This window comes from Humulus lupulus, chromosome 8, assembly GCF_963169125.1.
Source record: "Humulus lupulus chromosome 8, drHumLupu1.1, whole genome shotgun sequence".
Classification (NCBI taxonomy): Eukaryota; Viridiplantae; Streptophyta; class Magnoliopsida; order Rosales; family Cannabaceae; genus Humulus; species Humulus lupulus.
In genome coordinates, this window is record NC_084800.1 from 75,585,190 (window position 1) to 75,603,885 (window position 18,696).

At 33.1% G+C, this 18,696-nt stretch overlaps 1 long non-coding RNA gene and 1 pseudogene across 2 annotated transcripts; both read right to left on the reverse strand.

The window, feature by feature from the left end:
• Positions 1-6,811: 6,811 nt before the first annotated feature.
• Positions 6,812-9,076, reverse strand: LOC133793893 (uncharacterized). 2 transcript variants are annotated; one of them, XR_009875013.1, is made up of 3 exons: positions 7,732-9,052; positions 7,425-7,594; positions 6,812-7,189 (listed from the first exon to the last, which is right to left on the reverse strand). It is a non-coding gene; the product is annotated as an uncharacterized LOC133793893 (long non-coding RNA). The 2 variants fall into 2 exon arrangements; XR_009875012.1 differs by having other exon boundaries at positions 7,425-9,076.
• Positions 9,077-10,543: 1,467 nt separating this feature from the next.
• On the reverse strand, positions 10,544-18,372 carry LOC133797843 (beta-glucuronosyltransferase GlcAT14A-like; annotated as a pseudogene).
• Positions 18,373-18,696: the final 324 nt, after the last annotated feature.

Here is an 18,696-nt window from a genome sequence, read left to right on the forward strand (position 1 = left end):
TATTCAGAAAAACATGTTCAGATAAAGAAAATATTAAATACAAAAAATATGTCCAAACCTGTCGAGGGTGTGCCAAGGTCGTGTGTGTGTCGAGGTCGTGGGTGTGTCGCTGTCCTGATAAAGAAAAAAATTAAGACCAAAAGATACACGAAAAAAAATTCAAAGCAAAATAATATAAAACTAAGTATAAAAAAATGCAATGTGTTGGTTAGGCATTACAGTGCAAATAAGTATAAAATACACCATTATTCACCATTGAAGATGATTAAAGCAGAGAACATAGTTAGAAAATTTTAGCCAATTGCTATATCAGTAAATCTTAACAATATTAACTAAATGCTCGATTCTCTAAAGGAACGAACCAACACATTTGTGTGTATAAAACTGGAAAATTTGGTCCACAAAGCAAATCATATCATTCTTGAAGCATAAACATAAACAGTAGAAAAAAATGGAACAATGGATAATTCGAAGACTAAAACTTACGCCTGAGAGGTGTGGGTCAGTGGTAGAGGTGGCCAATCAGCGTGGGTCACTAGTTTTCGTTGCCTGAGAGAAGAATAAAAACATTATAAGAATGACAACTATTACTCTAAATTGTAAAGAAAGGAACATATCTCTCTTACAAAAGAACTCATCAAATAAGCTTAGGCTGTTACAAAATAGTTCAAAATGCACTAATAAAAATCACATATCTCTAAATTTGGTATCTCTGCCTATCCCATCTTCCCATCTATTAAGATGACAAATTATTTTATTTCTGACTATTAATATTTTTATTTATTTAAAAATAAAAATTGAAGATGTCATTAAAAAAAAAAATAGAACAATCCAACCGAGTACAAACAAAACAGAGTTCTCTGATTAAAACACAAACAAATGACAACAACATTCAATAAAATTGGTGGCATACAAGCTAAACATATGATAATTAAATATTCTCGCATTAGGAAAAATCCAACACATTAACCAAAAATCCAAACAAACAATATAATATCTTTTATTTTTATCACTCTAGTTTCGATTTGATAATTTGACTGAAAATCGGTTTTTTGTTTTTGTTTGAAGCAACTGAATGTCGGTTATTATTTGTAGTAAATATAACAAAATAATAGTACATTTAAAAAAAGAAGTACTTTTAAGAATTGAAAATATAAAAAGAAAAAGAAAAAAATTCTCAATAAACACATTCTGAATCATTGAAACAACCAATTAACTAAGCTTCACAATTTCCAAATAATTAAAAAGATCCATAAATGACGATCAATATGTATAACAGTATAAGAATATCAATATGTATAAGAATATGGATCATCCTTATTCCCTAATATTCTTCAGGAGAGACAACACATTCTGCTTATTATAAATATCATAAGGCTAATAGAGAGAAAACGAATTATCAAACGATTTTGGCACAAGAAAAAGACTCAGAACAAAAAATAGAAATAAAAAAGATTCAGAAAAATACAGCAATTTGGAGTCAGCCGCGGGTGGGTTGTGCAGGTGACTGGCTGGGTGGCTCAAGTGGAGTCGGTGTGGCTGGGGCAGAGAACCGATCGACGAACTTGGCCGGCGTCACTGAGAAAGAAGAGACCTTGAACTTGGCAGAGTGGTGTATGGTGATATGTTATGCTAGAGAGTGGTCTGTTTTGAGAGAATAGAAGAGAAGAACGAAATTGAGTTGTGAAAATTATAAACTGTAAATGTATTAGCGGCGGGCCCCCCCACTATTTAATATGGTCCGCGGCTAATAATTTTATTAGCGGCGGGTAGACCGCGGCTAATAAAAGAGATTACCCGCCGCTACTAGTATTAGCGACGGGTTGTCCGCCTATAATACAGGTAATTGCCCGCCGCTAATAAAAGTTAAAAACTTTTCCCGGGCTTTTAATTTATTATATTAGCGGCGGAGGCTCCGCGGCTAATAGTGGTAAAGTCCGCCGCTAATATATTTTTTTATACTTTTTTAAAAACTCACTTATTATTAGCGGCGGACCCCCAAGTCCGCCGCTAATATACTAAACAATACAGGCGGACTTAGTCCGCCGCTAATACTTACGCCGCTAATAGCCTTTATTCTTGTAGTGGATTTTAATATTTTGGGTCCAAGTGTAATTTCAAAAAAAATAATAAAAAAAAAAAGAAAAGACTTCAGCCTTTTAACCGAGTCTCTCTCTCTCTCTCCTCAGAAAAAATTTCTTCTCTTTCTCTCTCCTTCTCTTCCTCTTTCTTTCTCTCTCTTTCTCCTCTGCGTGCTACTATTGCCAATGACGCATGAGTACTTTCTGGCCACCACATATAGCCACGCGCCGAACTATTGGATTCAGAGGCCTCCGAACTATCGACCACGCGGGAATCTAGAGCTCACTCGCCGATTAAACACCTCAACCACTCGATTTAAGTTCGGCCACCCCGCGACTTCAAAGTTGCGATTCGGCCACCTCGGGCATCCGTTTGCCGATCCGTCACCACCATCGTGTTCCTCGTGTCGTGGGCTTTAAAACCCAATAAATTGTTCCTACATCTACCATAGTTGGGTGGTGGGCCCACCACGAGCCACTGCGATCCACCGTAGACCGACGGTCGAAACTTAGTGTTTGAGGTTCCGAAGTACGTTTTGAGTTTCAGAAAATCATCGTTTGACTTGTTGTGGAACCCAATCATTGTGGTATAATTTCTTTGACCTATATATTGTGATTTACTTGTGATTGATTAGAGTAATTGTTATTATGTGTATTAATAGTATATAATTATATATTCTTGATATATTGAATATTTTTTTGTAATTATATTGGTTGTCTGGGATTATATGTATTTCTGATACAGGTTTTGATTTTGGGATTGTCTATTTTATAGTCGTTGTGCTGTCCAATTTTCTAGAAAATATTAAATAAATTATAAAAATGCATATTTAATTGATTTTCCATTAATATGGAAATTATTATGATTAATTAATTTTAATTATTATTGTTATTATTTTGTTAAGTAAATCAAAATATAGTTTCATATATATATATGTGAAAAGTGTGATTTATAGTAAATCTATTATTTAACAATTATTATTATATATTAATATTTTTGTTAATATTTGAATATTAAAATAATATCAAATATTAGTTTCTTACAGTTATTGATATTTGTAAGACCAGTGAATTTTGGAGAATGTATATTTATTATATCACTAGAATTGATATTATGACTGATTAATAATAATATAAATATTTATATTTATATTATTATCATAATATCGATTATTACAATTTTATGTTAAAAATATGATTTCTTTTATAAAATGACTATTTGAATATATACATTCATATACGTATTGTTATTGAAGTATTTTGTTATTAATATTGAAATAAGTTTATTTATAGACGATAATTATTATTGTTGTTATTATTATCATAAGACTACATTATCTTATGAGCAAGGTTTAAAGCATGGTTTTATATGAAGAGTTAGTTGCATTACGTTGATAATAATTATTATTATCATTTATATAGCTTCTAGTATTGTTAATATACACTATCAATAGTGTATATTTATAGTGTATATTTACGATTTTGATAGAATTTAATAAATGATGTGCCTTGAATAAGATTTGTATAGATTTGATTGATTGACTCTTGGTGAGCAGTTTTAAAATAAGCTAAGGACCTAAGGTAAGTAAATCTCACATTTTGTGCTTAAGTGTAAGATGCATGGCTACATTGATTGTATATATCTGATGAGTTAAGTATGGGATGATGATGATGCATATGATAAGTATGTGAAGAATGTGAAGAATGGTTATATGAATATCATAATGGTGTTGTGTGATATGTAATTGATGAATTTCGTGATATGTGAAAGATGTCTTACTTGGTTAAGATTGATATGAATTATGTGCAAGTACGTGTTCTTATGTTGATGAATATGTGGATTACTTCTATGTTCATGATTTTGTTATATGTTATGATATATGAAGCATTTAAGTTTTTAGGCTAGAAACCTTAGACTTGAGCCATAGCTCTACGTTAAGGTATAACAACGCCACCAACCCAAAGCTTCATGTATTATGACTAAAGATGTTTTGAGTTATATGAGATGTGATACAATGCCTTGATTGAATACCATCAAACATGAATCATGAACATGAACATTGGCATTTCAGCATCTACATGTCTAGAGTCCAAAGAACTTTACTTAGCTAAGTTAGATAGTATTATAATAGTAATAATAGTATTATCTTTATGACTGTGGATTTTTGGTTCAGACCGGGATTTATTTGGACACTCATAGTAACACTTGTAGATTTTCTAAGTTTAACCTATAGGTTAAGAATATTGATTTTAACCTAAGGTTTGATTAATATGACTGATATTGAGGGTAATATTTATTATATTATAAGGTTTAGATAAGGCCCAATAAGATAATAGCACATGTCATGTGTATGTTTAATAATGATTAAGTATTTTGAGGAATAAATTTATTAAGGTTAAAATTTGAATATCCTAGGGTCAATCAGCAGCTTTGAAAACGTTAGAGGGCTTAGTCAAGGCTGTTTACTCAATTCAAATTAAGCTAAAATTGTGTAATTTCGTGTTTAATTATTCAGCGTATGCCGATATATCGCAGCTATAGGGGGCGATATATCGCAGTACGGGGATATGAAAAACACGAAACGTCGCATGATTGCCTCGAGCATACTGGCCCAGGCGATATATCGCCTCCTTCAGGGCATTTTGAAATATTTTGAAAATGTTCTCCATTCAAATCTTCAACCTCTTGATAAGTCCAGCATCTTTCTGAACGAGTCTTCAGCCTCTGCTGAACGATAATTCAAATGTTTTTCATTTAAAAAGCCATTATTTTTATTCAAGTTAAATGAAGTTCTTTTCATTCCTAAACTCTATAAATAGGACCTAGTACCCAGCCATTTATTCATTCATCAAACTAAGTTTAGAGGCTGCCAGTTGCTAGGTTATTGTGAGAGTGTAAACACTTGGGTTGGGAATTATAAAGCTTGATCACTATAAGCTTACCAAACACTTGGGAAGTAAGGTCTTATAGCATTTCGGTTCAAGGTTTAGATTGACTATAGAAGCATTCAAGGTATTCCACACTCTAGTTCAATTGGTATTATTTTCTTTAAGTTCTCATAGTTTTCTACTCAGCATTCTAACCTTATTATTTATTCTTGGTTAGGAAATCTAAGAACTTGCACATAAGTTTTTGGTAAGTATATTATCAATGGTATAGTTCTTCCATTCCTTTCATCTCATTCTCTTTAGTATACTCACCCTTCCATTTATGGTTTTTAGGAGTGTTCCAAAGTACCAACTCTATCCTCATATCCCGGTAATTTTGGTAAGGAAAATAGGATAGGATTTATGTGTTATATGATTTATATGTTATCTTATGATTATGTGTTATGAAATATGCTATAATATGTATAATTGTAGACTTGGGCATATGACCCGTACAACTAACAAGCCCCAAATAGATTATGGGCATATGACTTGCTTAGCTAGCAAGCCCCACTAATCTAATGGGCATATGACTTGTTTAGTTTATGGGACCCCAAGTAATAATGGCCATTATAGTATGTATGTGACGTAAGTGTTATGATATGTTTTATGTTACATTATGAATTTTATGTATATGGTTATATGTTAGATTTTCCTTGATGGGCATTAGGGTCACTCCTCTTTGTTTATATGTGCAGGAAAATAGCATTAGTGGCAGGAAAGGTTCTTGGAAGCTTGGGGAATGTGTATTGAGGCGGAATGGATTCAAAGAGCCGAGAGTTTCGATTTGAGGATGAAGTCTTTACTTATGGTTTTATGTGTATTTTTTCGCACTTATTTATGTAATCTCTTTTAATTACAATTATGTTATGTTTTGATTTTAAAACAATGGGATCCCATATCCTAACTTAAATTTTATGTAAGTTTAACATTTGTTTTTTTACAAGTTTTAATAAAGTTATGATCTTTTCACTTGTAAGTTCTATTAAGGATTAGGGTCTATGTGTAGTTTTCATTAATGGTCCAAAGTCTAGAGTAGTTGGGTCATTACAACATGTATGCATGTCATGTATAGTTATGTGATACATTATTATGTGATATAAGACCATGCATATGAATATGAGAAAAGTTATGAAATGCCTTGAAAAGTCTTATGTAAAGTTAAACATTTTAATGGCACAAGGCTTAAGCAAAGTGATAATAAGATGTTTAAAAAGGGTGCCACTGTTTTGATGAAGCAATTAAGTAAGTCAGTAAAGAAGACGGAGGTCTATAAGGCTTATAGTGGATGCCCATTAGTGTGGGCTAGGTCAGAGTTGACCATTCAGATATGTTTGCCATGTTCCCGTCTTTCTCCTCCATATGTGTAATAAGTATGGCAGCTATGGCAACGATGAAATGAGTGTTATGATGAGCCTAGCTGTGATGATGGCTAGCCGGAGGAGAACCCATCACTACAAGAAAAAATGCTCTTAATAACACCGAAAATGTGTTATCAAAACATACGATAACAATTTTTGATGTGTTAAGACCGACTATGTTATCATAGGTCAGGGTACTTTACATAACACTTTATCAGTGTTATACAGATGTTTTATTGTACTGTCAACGATAACACAATTTCTGTGTTATTTTAATATATAGATAAGTGTTTAATTATGTTATTTATAGTCGATTATATAACACTTTTTTTGTGTTATACTACACTTTAGTATAACACATGTGTTATATTAGCTTAGAGAAACATAATCTTTTTTTACTTACACAAAACTAGGAAAACAAATATGAAAGTTGAAGCCAAATAAGGTAACATAAATAGATTTTTATTAATTACTCAAATGTAATTACAATATTTAGTCTACTAGCCTAGGCTTAAGAAATCATATTACAACATAACTTATGCCCAATTCAGATTCCTTTATCACTAAATACAAAACAAGAAATGTATACAAAAATTAGTGAAATACATTCTTCCATTCTAAAGGCCTCAACTACAAATGTTGTCAAGAATTGCTCCAAAGAAATCACTCTACCCTGTTCGTTCTGTCAAGTTTCCAAAAAGTGAGAGGAGGGATTTAGGTATCAGCAACTTACTCCCAATACTATAATCAGCTGCTCTTGCTGCCTGCAAAAGCATTAGAGGTGAAACATATAACACAAACAACAGCTAAACCCGCAACCTGCAAACCCAAAGTTACATTCATTCAGCACAACTTAACAGCTTTCATGAAAAAAAAACATGGAAAGTGCTCATAAATAGGTTTTCAATTTATATGCCAAAAAACAAACCTTTTGAGCAATCTTATATCTCGATAAAGTTGAAAAGTAAAGCATGTTTATCATCAGAGATGGCAAAACTCAAAGCAGCTAAGAAAGAAGGTAATATCATATTAAGAATGAATTGGAAAAAAGTACCATCCAAAGCTTTGAAGAAGCTCTTTCAGTTCTGACTTTGCTCATTTTCAAGCATAGTAACTTTTTCCTAGTGGAATTCCGACCTTAAGGTAGCTAACTTCATCTGTATCTCTATTTCCAAAACCAGCTTAGAATGGACTGCAATTGGCAGGAAACAAGGATTTGATTTCCTGAGAAAATTGGAAAACTCTAGTTAATACAAAGAAATCTCTGTAGAGACCATAAAACAGGTTCTACTTCAAAGAAATATATAAAATATGACATAATGGAAAACCATAGGGTGCTGAAAGAGGTTGGATTTGGGCACCCTGGCTTAGATAATATTGCAGCAGTGACTAATTTAAAGAGACTGAGAATTGGACTATCTCCATCATCTTGAGAATGTAATACTTCCCCATCAGCACTGGGAAGTAAACCCAACCAAGGGGTTGTTTACATGAAGTGCCAGGTATCTACTTCTCTCTGTTCAGCATCTGAGATAGCAATAATAAGATTCAAGTGGCCAGAAACACTTATTTCAACTTTAACTAACCAATTAGATGATATACATCATGATTCAGGCATCTCTAGTTCATTTTGAAGACTTCAGTAAAATTATAGCAAAAGCAAGGACACCGGCAACCTTAATTTTATAAACAAACTCTAAAGAAAAGTCTACAAAGTTTGTAATAAAGATCAAATCAGGTTACAAAAACAGTGTCAGTCCTTGAGGTTTTGCTAGGAGTAGAGTCCTTATTGGTATATGATTAATAGAGGGATCTGCTACTCATTTTTCAGCTCTTTTGTTTTGCTTCATCAAACTCAATTTCTTCTTGTTTTTCTTTCTTTTTTTTTTCTTTTTGCTTGAGCAAAACATGCATGAGAGTTAATAACCATATAAATATATATATATTACATTTATTAGTTATATTCAAAGGTATCATGTAGAGTTATTAATGGCCGAATATTACTTCTATATTCCACAAATACTCTACATGGCTATCTATCTAAATGGAATTTTAACAAATTTGACCATATATTATAAACAAGGTAGCAGACAAAAGTGAAAGAAAAAAAATGAATAAACTTAAACAGTACACAAATAGCAAACATTCAAACTCAGATTTAGAGCATTGATCTCTTTCATATTTATAGAATACCAATAAAGCAACAACAAATGACATGTTAACACCAGTTATATACACATATCAAGAAAAATGCTCTGTATGTGCATGTTAAAAAATTCCCATCCAATTCACACAAACCATGTCTTATGGTCGATTCTAAAATATATTCACAAGAACAATGCATCTATTCTATTCAAAACTTCCAGGTATGCTTAAAAATATCTATATTGTACGTGTCTTCAAAATTAGTATTTTCTTTAAGTTCTATTTGGTTTCAAATGAATTTTAATGTTATGCCATGAATGTTGGCTAACCCTCAATGGCAATTGTTACTTTGTTAGAATAAAAACTTGTCAATTTCTTTATAGACCATATACTTCTTGGATTTGCAAGGTCAAAATATTACTCAGCTAAAATATTACATTAATAGATGAATGAAGTAAGGGTGGAGACTCTTACCATAAAATGCTCTCCACTTGCAAATGTAAAAGCCAATTAAAATCATCCCACGAGTTAATCCAATCAGAATAGCTATAATTATCACTACTCTATTCACCTTAAGATCAGCTCTTTCTTTTCCTAAATAAATTTTTGGAGCAAGAAAAGAAAATATTAATGAATTAAAATAAAAGGAAAGGAATTTGAACTTGATAAGGAATTAAAATTTTCAACCTGTAATCTGTACCAGTTGTTTTTCAAGAATGACCTCTCTCTTATGCCCAACACTGCAGTCAGTAAAGAAAAAAAAAATCAGTGGAAATAGATCAATCACAACAATCGGGGAATAGAAAACGCATAATATAAAGGTGAATACAGCAATTTAGGAAGGCACCACTAATCAGTAAAAAACTAACTTGGACCATCCCCAGTTTGAAAGAAAGTAGCACCACCACCAGGGAATCCCCCTGCTGCATCAGGGGGTGGCACTTGTCCTTTGAGACCTTCTTCAACATATTGATCATATATGGCTCTCTTCTGAGGATCACTTAAAACCTACAGCAAAATCCACAGAAAGAATCATATCAACAAAACCAGAAAACTCATAACAGAGCATAAGATACTGAGACAAACACATACCAAGTGTTAGCAACTGTTCTTGAACATAGCTTTTTAACATGTGGATACTTATTCAAACCCTCATTTACTTCTGGCCTAATGATTGAGATCACATCTATACACACCACTCTTCTATTAGGATACAATGAAGAAATCTAAAACTTTCTAGAATTTTCCAAGTCATTAACTAGTTTCTACTATTCTCTAAATAATTCTATAATAATATATATCATAGTCTAATTAATTCTAGGTTTCTCCTAGAACATTCTAGAATACTTTTAACAGAAGAACATCATAATAAGTGAAGCACGTTTGCATATGAGAACATCCAAACAATTTTAGAAAGGGGACCAAAAACACATTCGAAGCTTTAGTTTATTTCTTGCAATTAAGGAAAGAAATTTAAACAGCCAAAAAAAGAAAGAAAAAAAGAAAATCCAGGAAAGAATAAAGAAAATGATTAAAAGGGGTGTGAATTATTTGTAAAACGATAGAATAAAAAAAAATCAGATTCTCTCAATAAAACTGTTATCTTTCTCTCTAGTTCTTTGTCATTTCTGTCAATGTCTATGTCTCTCATTCTTTTATCTTTCTTAGTTCTGCATCAGTAAGGAGGTTTAATTCCAATGTCAAATTCAATTAAAATGTTCAAAAAAACTGATCTATGGGCTATTACTTGATATTTTATATAGGAAATTCTAGAATGTGCTCATAGAATCAAGCATACAAAACAGAGAACTTGTGCTAGTAACAAGAAAATAAAACGCAACCAATTTATACAGAAAGAAAGCACTTTAATAAAAAATTGACATGTCCTCCATAAGAAATCAAAAAACATTTTACAAGTCCTCTAAAGCAAACCACAGAGACATACCTACTAGCACGAACATAGATGACTGTAATGACCCACTAATCTAGACTTTCTGGACCATTAACGAAACTATACATAAACTTACATTTTTACGAAAATACCATAATTTTATTGAGTAACTTGTAAAATAAGAGTTACTTACAAATAAATACTAAGAAGGATATAGGATCCCATTGCCTTTAAAAACAAAATATGATTTAAATGAAAAGAATTACATAAGAAATGCAGAAAATACATATAAAACCATAAAAGATAAAATGAGACTACATCCTCGAATCGAATAACGCTCGGCCCCTTGACTCCATTCACCATCGATACACATCCTCTAAACATCACGAATCTTATCGCCTCTAAAGCTATTTTCCTGCACATAAAACAAAAAGGAATGAGCCTAATGCCCAGCAAGGAAAATCTAACACATAGTCATACACATAAATTTCATAATAAACGTAAAGACATATCATAACACTTAATACATACACTTATTATAATGGTCATTATTACTTGGGTTCCCATAGACTAAACAAGCTTATGCCCATGAGATTAGTGGGGTCCTACTAGCTAAGTAGGCATATGCCCATAATCTTTTTGGGGTCTTGTTAGTCAAATAGGGCATAAGCCCAAGCCTACAAACATACACATACATAACATATTCATAACATATCATATTTCATAACACAACACATAAGCAATACACATAGATTCTACCCTATTTTCCTTACCAAAGTTACCAGGATATGATGGACTGAGTTGGGACTTTTGGAACACTCCTAAAACCATATGAGAAAGAGTGAGTCTTATGAAGAAGAAGAAATGAAAATGAATAGGAAGACTAAACCATTGAGAAATATGCTTACCACAACTTATGTGCTTGAGAACTTGGATTCCCTAACCAAAATAAGAATGAGGTTAGGGGACTGAGTAGAAGGCTTTGAGAAGGAAAATAACATGAAACAAATGAAATAGAGTTTCGGGTTTACCTCAAAGACTTGCAAGACCAATCTAACCACAACCGAAATACTAAAGAACCTTACGTCCCAAAGTGTTTGATAAGCTTATGATTTCCCAAACCAGGTGTTTACACTCTCACACTCACATAGCACTAGCAGCTTCTGAACTTAGAGCAAAAGGTGAATAATGGCTGGGTACTAGGTCCTATTTATAGAGTTTGGGAATGAAAGTATCTTGATTTTACTTGAATAAAAATAATGGTTTTTTTATGTGAAAATCATTTGAATAATCGTTCAGCAGAGGCTGAAGACTCGTTCAAAAGATGCTAGACTTATGAAGAAGTTTGAATGGCTGAAAGGAAAAGAATTCAAAAATGTTTGAATTTATGCTGGAGGAGGCGATATATCGCCCCCTATAGGCGATATATCTCCTGGACCATTGTTCACAAGACGACCGTGCATCGATTCGTGTTTTCCGTATCTACGTGCTGCGACATATCGCCCCCTATAGCTGCGATATATTGGCACACGCTGAATATTTAAACACGAAATTACACATTTTTAGCTAAGTTTGAATGGAGTAAACAGCCTTAACTAAGCCCTCAACGTATTCAAAGCTGCTGACTGACCCTATAACATTCAAACTTTACTCCTTATTAAATTTAATCCTCAAAAATACTTAATCCTTAATCAACACTCATAACATGTGCTTAAAATCCTATTGGTTGATATCTAAACCTTATAGTACAATAAATGTAATCCTTAATATCAGTCATATTAATCAACCTTAGATTAAAATTAATATTCTTAAACTATAGGTTAAACTTAGAAAATCTACAAGTACTACTATGAGTGTCCAAATAATTCTCGGTCTGAACCAAAAATCCACAGTTATAAAGATAATACTAAACATACTATAATACGACTAAACAATTAGCTAAGTAAAGTTCTTGGACTCTACAATGACATACATTTTAAAAGATATCATAAACAAAATCAAAATTTGGGGTGTGGGCAACACAGGGAAGGTCACTCTTCTAAAGTAACATATCAACTAAAAAAACCAAAACTTACCTCAATGATATCACATTTTACACAAAATAAATAAATAAACACATTTATGAAAACAGAGAGAGAATGGGAGACTTAAGCAAAATAAGCTAGAAACAATGTTAAGCTGGTGGGAAAATATCACAAGCTATTTAACTTAAGAGACGATTCATCAAAACTGTCAATCATAAGATTCCATTTTCTAAAGATCATAATCATCAACAATTATGCTAATTGATTTATTAATTAAACCCAATAACTCATAATCAATGTAGTTTAAAGTAGTTAGCAAAATAAGAATAAAAGTGTGTTTAATTATTAGATATTTAATCTACAAAACTAGGCACTAATATTGGTATTGAAAATAAATAATTACTAGTCACTACTACTAGCATCAATTCGTGGCCTAGATGCTTAATAACTAATAGGCACTGATATTAATATTAAAAGTCAATAAACAACTTAATTAAATTATACCAATCTGAACCAGAAACCCCTCTTGCATATTTTTCTAATTTAAATATTTGGACACCTCTGTCATACCAAGACTTAGTATAATTTGGATCCAATTTCAATTTCCTCTCAAGTTTTAAACTCAAACAATAAGTTAGAAAGGAACAATGCTGCATAAATATAAAGTTTAGACATTAGACTCTCACAAAAATAATTTAGCAATCTCAGAAATTTAAAGCTTACCGATTCTCAAAAATGACATATAGAGGAATATGAAAGTTAATCTCTTTGCCATCTTCATCAACCTCTATTGGTGCAAGCCCAGATTTACGAGCCTTCTCCAATTCAAGTTGTTTTCTATGATCCTCCCAAGATTTAAATGCCACTGAAAAACCCAATACAATAAGACTAACAATTCATGCCAGCACATCCAAAACATCAACAATAAAATATCTTAAAATCAATTTGTAAAAAAAAATATTAACACAATTGTGTTGTACAGTCAGACATTTCCTTGAACACCTCATATACATTTGGCTATGCCTACTCTATTTTAAAATATGAAATGAGCATTTGTACATACTCACTACATGGATTCAGTAGCTTATAACAGATAGAAAATCTACAATTATATCCAAATATATATGTATGAATGCAGTAGCTTATAACATAAGGTCTAAAATTATGTATATATATATATATCTATGTATGGATACGGCTAAACAATAATCTGGCAGCCATGGAGATGAACCATAACAGTACAACCTAGCATGACTATCAATCCTTGTAAAGATGCACAGCATAAAAGGGCACACCAGGAAAACAGTAATATAAAATACAATGAGCAAATTATTCTTAATTAAATATCCTGACTATATAGATGAAACTAAATATCCTGACTGTATAGATAAAATACAATGCATGAAACTTAAGCAATCAAAATGAAATCAAACAAATCACAAAATATAATGAAAATTTGTACCTCGATGTAAGCTGAATTAATGGCTCGTTGTGCTTCCTCAATAGCAGTGACCCATGGCGAACCTGCAGATTATGAATGTCACTGACTAGCATTCCCAGTTGAAAGATACCAAAAACATAAACTTGACTTGTGTGTTATAGTTATACACACACACTGTTACATATATGTGTGTGTAAGAGGGATAGCATTGAAGAGACTTACCTGTAAATGCTTTAAAAGCATCGGGTGTTTTCTGTTTTTCTGTAGCATGAAAAATTTGGCTCCTCCTGGCTAGGTAGATCGCTGGATCAACTACAATTGGTTGAAACCTTTGAGGTCTGCATAGAAAAGTAAAATGCCAATCATCTGGATTTAATCTATGTGCCATAAAAATATCCATATATAAAAATGTTTTTTGCTAAAAAAAACCCTCAGCAAAACCAAGTGGAAGGGTTTGCATACTCTTTCCATCCAAGGTCACTGGTGTGATCAATGAAATTGAGATCTCTTCTGACAGAGGAGAAGACATGAGAAAGATCTGGGGATATGAAAAAGAAAAAAAACTAGTGAGGAAAAAGCCTCCAAACACATAGCAAGATATAAATTACGGTGAAAATTTAGGAATCTCCCACATCCTTCTGATTTCATATCAATCCATGTTGCTTGTGCATACATATGGGAGTGTGAATGTGCAATTGGCGTTACAGAGAGAAAAACAGCAGAGGAAGAGCAAAGATAATAATGCCAACTGTCAACTAATGACAGTAGACCAACATTAAAGTAAACAAAAGTAATTAAATCCACTAGGAAAAGATTCCTTTAAGAAGTCAAGAAGTAACAATATAAAGCAAGCCTACTCTGGTATGAATATTCCAATAATTCCTACACTACCTAAATGGAACTTCATTTAATTAACAAGCATCCAACTTTTAAAAGATACTAGTCGAGAATAATAAATATTCACTAGTTAAAGTTGTAGCTCATCAAGTGTACCAATAAGAAATCAAACAATTGAAATCTCAAGTTCAACCAAAACATTGAATTAAACACTTCAGGTTTCAAACGTATTCCAACCCGAAAGATCATATAAAATACATCAAACCAACCCTCATTGCCTAAAACTAAAAGTTCTTCAGCGATAGTTTTTACCCCACTAACCAATTTTCATCCTAGAATGGTTTCTGTATTATTAGAGAGTGGCCAACAAATAAGAGGTTTAAAATGTCAATGACAAAATGCCAAACATGAGACAGTGTAATAACAATCACCAAACAACCCTCATCCGGTTTAATCCATGCTCTTAGGGGAAGATCCTTGTGTAATCAAAACTAGTAATACTGAGTTTAGAGTTGAGGCGAAATTTAAGAAATTTAACTATACCGAATTCACTCACTGCTATGAAAAATCAATCTTTTAAACATTGAAAGGGACATCAAGTCAAGTAAGCTTTTCTAAACAATTATAGGAAAGTATTATTATCTACACATGTAAAAAGATTGGTATTGCTAAGCAGCTAGGGCAAAAATAAGGGCAATCCCAGTTACCTCTAAATCAAAACCAATAATCCCAGCCCTATTATCCTAACTAATATAAAGCATCAAGAGCATTTTGTATTACTCATTCCAAATACAAAAATCAACCTAGTTGTAACTTATGCTCCTTTTTACAGAACCTTCAAGATTTTGCAATTATAAGAAACCGATTGTATATTTTTTTTTAGAAAAAAATTTCATTGATCACAATAATGGCTTTCTTTGTGTAGATAAATTGGTCAGTCTCATAGTTTTTCCTTATGAAATTCAATTCGCCGTGCAAACCTACCTAGTAATTTCTAATTTGGTCACATCTTTCTATTAGTTTCCTTTGAAGAAAAAATATATCATTTTTTCTAATTACAATAAAGCCTTTATTCACATTTAACATTTCCCATCTCACAAATCACTACCTTTTTCCACAAAATCAAAAGACCTCAATAATTCTCCATTCTAAGAGTATTGTCACTAATAAAAGGCACAAAACAAGAGAAGTTTACCAAATTGGCATACCATCCTGTGTGAGAAGCGGGTAATCACTCGCAGTCAATGTAATAAACCAATTCCAACCACTATCAAGCCTCAACAATATAGCCGCTGCACGCAAAGTGGTGGCGATATTTGTAGACCCCCATGTAAGCAAGTCGATCAGGTTTCCCCAATACATCCACATTCCCAAAAGCCCGAATTGGCGCCACCGACTTAACCAGCCCAGACAGCTTCCGCCTCTCTTCCTCCGACGCCTCCACCGTTAGATGCAAAAGGTACTGATTACGTGGGTGATAAACTGCCAGTAAGAGCCTGAACATCCGGTCACAGTCACCTCGTCCGCCCCATATATAGTAAGCAAACACCGGCGGATAATGAGATCCTACTTGAACGATCGATGGGAAGGGTTTTGAGAAGCTAAAGGCCGATATTGAAGAGAGCAACAGTATAATGAGCGAGAGAAATGCAGCGGAGAAAAGGGTCAAAAGCCATTTCCTCTCAGCTCCCATAATTGGCGAGCTTTCAAGTTGAGTCCCAAAAATAGATTCCTGGGAAAGTAAAGAAAAAAAAAAGGCTAATGAGTTGACGAGAACATGTAATAAAAAACACGGAAACCAAAAGGATAATCATTTAAGTTAATGATAAAATAGTCTTGAAAAGATATTATTTGATTAATAAGTTGACAACCATGCTTGTTTACAAAACTTACTCAAGACAGAAACTTACGAAGGAAAAAACAAAACAAAAAATTACTGAAACACAATCTCAATATTCATTAACCTAGTTAGATAAGAAATATAATAATTTGAGCCATACTCTAAAGCCAATCATAATAATAAAACTTATTCATAGTAAAGAAACCAAACCCAACTATAGAACAAAGAAGCTAAGCAAGTATCTCCAAAACAAACCCCAACTAACACTCAATCAGTAAATTCTCACTTGGTCCAAAAAATCACAAAATTAAACCCCATTAGAAACCCCTTACATACCTAGCAGCACATAGAATTTCACAATGCTTTGGTAACAAGCACTCAAAATCAGTTCCAATTACTTTTTCAAATAACCAAAATAAAAAAATATATAATAGTAATTTGATTACCATGACAAAAGCAATGTAACACGTTCATTCATCCCCATTTGCTACCATGACAATCTCACTCAAATAAACTGTATAGTTTCAACTAATCAGCAAGCACAAAACGCACAGAACATCTAGCACACATATTAAGTATTCATTCAGCCAGCACACAGATTCGGAACAGTGCATAAATTGTATAGTTTTAATATATTAACTAAAAATTTAAGGGAAAAAACTAGCCAGAGATATCACAATCAAAACCGAGAGTCCAAACTCCAAACCGAGACACAAAAATGAAGATTTACCTAAAAATAAATAGATAAATACACATATATATAATATTGACAAGTAATATATCAGGGCAAGAACAATACCATATCAAAATAGAACTCGTAGAAAAATCAAATAGCATAACAAAACTGACAAGTTTATATAAGGAAAGGTTCTGATTCAAATGTCTTGTAAAATCACTCACCTGGGCGAGCACCGTAACCATCTCCGTGAGAGTGAGGAGCAGAGAATGAACTTGAAGCTTCAAATAGAGGGAATAAGATTAGGGATTCCTTATTGTTTTATATATATATATATATATATATAATTTTTGTTTCAATAACAGGCGAGCGGTTTGTGAAGGATCAACGGGAAAGGTTCCGAGAAGCTAAAGGCGGCGGATGTTAAAGAGAACAACAGAAAGAAATGCAGCGGAGAAAAGGGTCAAAAGCCATTTCCTTTCAGCTGACTCTTCCGAATCAAATCAACAACGAATTCCCTCTCCGGGTCGTATCGTCCCAAATTCTGATGGCGTTTTGGGAAATGGGAATCTGAAGATCATGCTGAAATCTTCCGTGGTAATGGCTGGGGTACACGAAATGAAGTGTTCTTCAGAGATTTCAAAAATCACAGCTTTCCAACAAAAAAACACTCCCCTTCTTCTTCTTCTTCTTCTTCTTCTTCTTCTTCTTCTTCTTATTTTCTAGGGTTGGGATTTTCAGTCTAGATTTGCAGAAATGAATAAAGCCAGAGTTAATCAATACCTTTCTCCCCTTTTTTAGATTTTGAATATTCGATCTCTCTCTCTCTCTCTCTCTCTCTCTCTCTCTGAATGAATGAATAAATTTTCAGGGTCCTCCAAAAAGAACTTCAACTCGGAAGCTCTCTTGGCAGAATTAAACCTCACAACCGATGCCCTGGTCATGCCATCCCTCAACAACACGCTGGAAGAGGAGAAGAAGAGCTGGCCTCCAGTGTCGTCGTTCGCCTCTGGTGTCGTGTGAGGGCTTGGGCCCGCGTGGTTGAAGCTTCGACGGGTCTGGTGGGAGAAAGAGATCCGAGAGAGAGGAGAGAGGATGATGAGGAAAAAAGAGAAAGAATTGAAGGGAATGAATTGGTTCTCTCGGGTCTCGCATATTTTTCAGGTCTTGAAAAACAAAAAGCTAAGTGTGGCGGGATGGTGAATTATTACCGCCTTTTTTTTCAGTGGCCCAATATATTACTACAGCATAACACTTTTTTATTAGTATTATATTTGTGTGTTGTGGAAATGGGTATTTGGTGTAGTGCATGGGATTCTATATGATATGTGTAACAAGCCCTGCAGGCATTGGCCGAATCAAACAGTGTGCACCAATGATATTGGGCCCATAAAAATGTGAAACTAAAAGAAAGATCATAAAAGTAAAGTTTGAAAGTGCATGAGAAATAAATGAAATGCATAAGTATATAA